The following is a 6,403-nucleotide window of genomic DNA, read 5'->3' on the forward strand; positions in this document are numbered from 1 at the left end:
CCTCCATAAGTGAGAGCCTGACCTCCTGAAGCCTCAATCTGCATAAATTATTTTATAGTAAATGCGTTATAGTAAATGGGTAAATCATTTGATTTTTTTTTTTTTGTTACGAGAAAAAGCGTTATAGTAAATATGGGTAAAAATAGATAACAAAAGTAACATCATGAGCTGATGATAAAGTAACTTACCATCCTCGCTAGCAGTGGCATTGCATAGATCACCAGCATGTCAGTTTTCATCTTCAGGAGCACCATGTAACTTTCCAGCAAGATTAAAATGAGGCCCTGCAGTATACAAGAGCATGAGTACATAATCAATAATTTAATCCTTTCAATCAGAAACTTGCAACTCAATAGATCGCCATGAAGGAAAAGGTAAATAATTTTACCAGTTGACATGCATCCATTGGTGGTGTCTCCAAGAGCATGCACATGGAAGCCATGAAGCCCAGGCTTGAGGCCAGTGATGGATCCGGTGACGGTGGTTGGACCTATCACATAGATTTACATCCCAAAATTAGATCGGATCACAAATTCACAGAAAAATCAAAATGGTTGAAGTTGAAACCCTAGATCTGAAAAGAATTTAGCATTCCACAAGTAGTATTTCAAGAGATTTCTCACCATCTCCTTCCTGGACGAAGTAAATTATGCCCTTAACACCCTCACTGTTACCCAAGACAGCAACAACCTTCACCATTTCCTTAGGTGTTCTACACAGCAGACACCAAACACACGGTTAAACACATCATTAAATGTCTCAAAATAAGTAGCATCGCCACTAGATGAGAAATAATCGATCTCATCTTCCAGATACAAAAATAAAAGCAACTCAACAATAGCCAGACTAAACGCTAAACAAATACCATCAAACTCGAGACGAAATCAGCTCTCGCTCCATCATAGATAGAGAACCCATCAAATCTCAGTAGAAAACTCCACTTTTTCTTCACCAAATCAAATCAAAGCAGCCGCATAAGTTAAAATCGAGAAAAAAAAAAGAGATAAAACCTAAGGATCTAAAACAAAACAACAATACGATGGAAGACAAATTTCAGATCGGAAAGTATACCTTTGATAAATGGATTAAAGGAAAAAAGAAATCAGATTTACCAGATGATCGAGCACCAAAACAACAACGGGGCAGAAATAAGAGATTCAGATTAAAGAAAACAAAAGCAAATATAAAGATAGAATTATGGAAGAAGAAAGGTGGTGAGGTTGGAAGGAAGAATAAAAAAGAAACACTGAAAAAGAGAAAGAGGTAGAAGAAGAGGTCAAAAGTGCGACCTTATTGAACCAGATCCCGTGGGCGGACTGGATTACGTGGTGGAGGTCAGAAAACGGAGAGGTGGAGGCGAGCTCCTTGGCGAAACGCTTGCTACCGCAGCACCGTAGCATATCCTCCTTCATCCACGAAAAAGATGCCATCTTTCGTAGATCTAGGAAGGGGAAGAGGGAGATGAGGCAAGGAGGAAAGTGGTGGTGGCGTCGCGACGGTATACAGTGGACGGTGCGATATAGGTTTAGGTTTGGAGGGAAGAGTGAAGTCTTGTAAATTTTGGCTAAGTATTGGTGGAAAAATTATATTATTTTATTTTGGTGCATAGACATCGGGCTTTAAAAAACCGCTGTTAAAATCGGTGTCTATTAACGAAAAAAGGGCGCTCATAGACATCGGCTAAAAAACCGATGTCTATGAGCGAAAATCTGCGCTCATAGACACCGGTTTTTAGAAAAACCGGTGTAAAATACTCAAAGACATCGATTTTTGCTTAAAATTGTTGTTGTTCCACCGATGTCTATGAGGGTTTTTGTTGTAGTGGTTGAAACCATCCAAGACTGATTGTTGTAACTGCGCGGAGGACTCCTCGAGACGAGTGAGTCGATCCTTGACGAACAATGAAGTCGAGGGTCGGGTCGAGGTCGAGGACTGTGCCGGAGGAGGATGCTCAAAGATATCTACCTCTGTAAACTCTAACCACTCCTCTCCCTCTGCCGGGACAAAAAACTCATCTCCTGCTGGAATAGCTGGCTGCGACCCACCTCTCCAGGCTAGGATATCTTGAGCGGTAATTTCTACATGCACTAAGGCTAACTGATGATGCCCGAACTCATCATAAGGACTAAGTGAAGTAACCCTCCCCTGGGTCATGGCTATCCCTAAGGTCGAAAACATATATGTCAAGACATGACAATAGGGTATATGGATCTCGAGCCTAGTAACAAGACCGAATACATGTATAATGTTATGAAACATATGTAATGCTATATCTATATCCAAACACTGACAGAGGGCATATAAAAAGAAGGAATGAGAAGGGTGTATCATCGGAACATTCCGAGATGCGATCGACAAAATGCAGGAAGTCAGGATCCGGTACACGATATAGTCCTGGATCCTAAGAGAGAGTGACCTTAAGTCAATCACTACAGGTGGTCTCTCCTCCCAAAAAAGATACATATAGATAATATATAAGGTAATATGGGAGTAGGGCTCACCAAATGGTAGGTCCCTACTAGGGTAACACAAAAATGAACATGTGGATGGCCTAAGTCCTAGACTAGTGCGTAAGAGAGTGGGTGAAAACTGAAAATCCCTTCCACCAACTCTGGTGGAGTAAGTCAGATCATCTACTCTATCTAGATTATTATAAAACTGAGCACACAAGTCATGATTAACTATATGGCTACAGTAAACTAGCTTATCTAGCTGGTAATGCTCAAACATCTGGGTGATAGATGTACAATATTTAGCAAAAAAGGATCTGCTTAAATATCTACATTAATGGAGTAAATGTGCCTAATGAACTCTAGCCTATACCGCTCAGTAGGAAACTTAGGATCCGGGGATGGGGTGCTACTAGTAGCAGGGTCTATGTTTCATCTTTTCCTAGATTTATATACACAAAAATGTAACAAAAATACACAAAAAATATATATTGGAGCAATATAATGAAATAGGGTATACCTAGGAGGCATTTTGGGTTGAAGGGGAGAAAATCGGGTTGCAGAGGGTGCCTCGGTGTGAGTTGTGTCATGAAAAAAAAAATGCGAACAGAGACAGGTCTGTTTGCTAGAAAAATTAGCGTTGGGGGCGGCCTCAATGCATTATGGGGGGCCTCCGACCTGTTGGGAGGCACCCTCCTTAGTTTCGGCGGGAGTTTTTCCCGTTGCTCCCGCGAGCGCCTCCATTCATTTTGAGGTGCCTTCATGAGACGCCCTACGGTCAACATTTTTTTTTGTTTGTTTGTTTAAGTTAAATTGTGTTAGGTTAATTTAGAGATAAGTAGTATTAATTAATTAAGATTTAATTGATTGATTAAAATGAATTAAAATAATTAATTAGATGAAATTAAATGAGATTAATTTAATCAGTTTTATTAATTAGATTTATTAATTGATTAGGTTAATTAAGTGAGATTAATTTAATCAGTTTTATTAATTAGATTAATTACATTGATTAAATTAGATTAAATTAATTGATTAGTTTAAATTAGATTATTCTAATTGATTACCTAAGTCCATCTCACCTCCTTTTCTAAGTTATTAATCAGGGAATCTTATAGATTTTTGTGAGATGGTTTAATTTTATCTTTGATTTAGGTTATCATCTAAGGATTAATTTATATTTGAGTTAGACTCAGGTTTTACAATTAATCAATTAAATATCTATTTCAAGGATTGGCTTTCAGGCTGTGGCGAGGCACTAGACCTTCTTGAGTATGGGATCATCCACCACTTCTAGACAAAGCATTTCAAAAAAATTGGATATTTAATTTTCCTTTTGAAACCCCTAAGTCTAACTGGTCAAGTGTAAATTATGCCTAGGTCCTTATCTAGCCTAATCTAAGCATGTATACAAAAAAATAATAAAAGCAATCATCAGATAAATCTATTTATTAATAAAAATAGTCTTATTGGCTCCCCTTGGATCATAGCCTCGATAGGGTCTATTAAGGTAATGAATTTGATCCTTGGGGACCCAATAATGTCCAATTCCAACTTGATTAACCAAGTTTGACTTGGAGACCCATGCTTGGACAAATTTTCTATTAGTTCTATTAACAAGGGATAAATAAGATTTGTATTTTCATTTAGCCTTAAATCCAAGTCCGGATCGGTTGTAAATGGCTTGCTATTTTCCAAGAATCAGATTAAGATTCTTGGAACCCAATGTGAACTATTCCAACGTATCCTTTAGTTCTTTTGTAAAATACTGAACAATTAATAATTAAATAATAGGGTTATTTAAGAAAATAAACTTATTGGAATTTTTAGAAAATTTTAGAAATTTTCTAGGATTTAATCGGACCTCATATGACACGTCTTAAGGGGATCAATTAATGGGTTGTAAGAAAGCCTGTTTGGAATACATGGAGGTGGGAGTTGATTGATGAACTTATCTAGGTTTAATTGAAAAAATCCCTAAGTCCTAAGTTATAAAAGTCCGAACTCCCGAGCCCTCTCCCTCTCGTGAATTGCTCGCACCCCGCTGGCTTCTCCTCACGTGATTTCTCCCCGAGCCCTTACCTCGCGACAACGCCGACTTTCCCCTTCTTCTCTCTCGGGTCCGGCCGCCCGATCGTCGGACCTCTTCCTCCCCGAGCCACACGTCGGCTGATCTCCTCCTCGCGCACGAGCACCACAGCAGCCGACGGTCTTCTTCTCTCCCTCACGCGAGCAGCACAACCGGCGATTTTGCTCCCTCGCACGAGCACCATAGACCACAGCCGGTGATCTCATCTCCCTCGAGCTAAAGCTGTCGGTCCTCTTCTCTTCGATCTGTGCCCTAACTTAAACGGACATTGATTCAGGATGAACGCCTCGACATGAGACTACTTGACATGATCTACGTATAAAGGCGGGTACTTCTTGTCTTATTTCTTTTAGTACTTTGACCTTGGTGCATGAACTATTTTGGATAAGAAGTTATTTTTACCTTGACTCCACTCTTATTTTCCCGCGCTTGATACTTCCACGCGATCTTTGAGAAATTCATTTCCATATCTATACAGTCTCTTGTTGTTGTCCATGATCAGTAGCAGATACTAGATACCATGTTTGTATGCTTTGACTATTGTTTATTTATGTACTATGTTGAGCATGCTGGCTTCATGTAGAATACCTAAATTTTTCTTATATTTGTATGATGATTATTGCATTTGGCGCATCCTGTCATGGCATGCATGTCAACGACCAATTCTCCCTTGCGGTCGAGAGAGTCGTTAAAAAGGAGCCGCATCCTCGGCCACTCCAGAGAGTGGTAGCTGGAGTTGATGTCGCTTGTCCTGTCGTGCCGCACTCGGCCACTCATGGAGAGTGGTAGCTGGAGTTACAAGCAGCAGGGACCCCGTCGCAGATGTAGCTAGTTAGCTACTATGCAACTGTCCCCTCGGCCACTCGTGTGAGTGGTAGCTGGAGTGGTGTACAGTCTGTCACTGACCCGACCTCTCGACCATACAGGGGTCATGATGCAGAGAGGTGGGCGGGAGTGACCATTCGTGCATACGCTGTTGTTATTATATTTGCTTTGGCTGCTGCTGTTTATATATGCTGTTATTGCTTACTGTTATTGTTCACATATGCTGATATGCTTACTTATGTTGAGATGTATTCTCATTGTAGATGTTTAGTTATTGGAAATTTGTATATACCTTGCTTATTACCTCTGTAGTATGAGCAGTACTGTAGTAGATTAATACCAGTTCTGACCTACTATACCTAGTCTAGGATATAGTTTCAGGTATGAGCATTTATTTTGGTTCTATTATAGTATCTACTATTCTTCTTATGAGGATGTATATTGTTGACACTCTCTACTTATATGTTATGTTCATGCGCTATCTCTTTCCTTACCCGCTGAGTTCTAATACTCACCACCCCAGAAAATGATTTTCTTTCGCCAGGTAACAGGTAGATGAGTCATGGATGCTTGGAGAGATGTCGGCTGCCAGTCCTGGGTCCTATGTCACACTCGAGGATAGTCTTCGTTTTGGTTTTGTTATCGTTTGGGGTGGTATATTGATTTTGTGTATTTTGTTTTTCAATAAGTCGATGTGAATTTTGGGTCAAGTCTATGATGACAGGTATTTGTTAGTGTCGTTGTTGGTTTTACGTTCGTATCGTTTCACGTCTTCCGCTGCTGTGTGTTTTGGATTCAGCCGTGTAGACTTATTAAACTGCGTGGTTTATTTCATTTTTGTCCAGCCGGGTAGGCTGAGTATATTAAACTACGTGGTTATGATATTTCTATTCTATATATATTCTAGCCGAGTGTGGCTGATGTATATTTGGTATGTAGTAATGCTTCAGATTGTCACCCGTACACGGGAGATGTTGCCGAAATTTCTTCGGTCAGAGACTCCTCTGTGGCATGACAATTTAGTGGTATTAGAGCTTAG

At 39.9% G+C, this 6,403-nt stretch overlaps 1 long non-coding RNA gene across 1 annotated transcript; it reads right to left on the reverse strand.

Moving 5' to 3' along the window:
* Positions 1-232: 232 nt before the first annotated feature.
* Positions 233-701, reverse strand: LOC121977528. Its single transcript, XR_006110896.1, has 3 exons — positions 624-701; positions 389-490; positions 233-284 (listed from the first exon to the last, which is right to left on the reverse strand). It is a non-coding gene; the product is annotated as an uncharacterized LOC121977528 (long non-coding RNA).
* Positions 702-6,403: the final 5,702 nt, after the last annotated feature.

Source organism: Zingiber officinale, chromosome 4B (genome assembly GCF_018446385.1).
Source record: "Zingiber officinale cultivar Zhangliang chromosome 4B, Zo_v1.1, whole genome shotgun sequence".
Classification (NCBI taxonomy): Eukaryota; Viridiplantae; Streptophyta; class Magnoliopsida; order Zingiberales; family Zingiberaceae; genus Zingiber; species Zingiber officinale.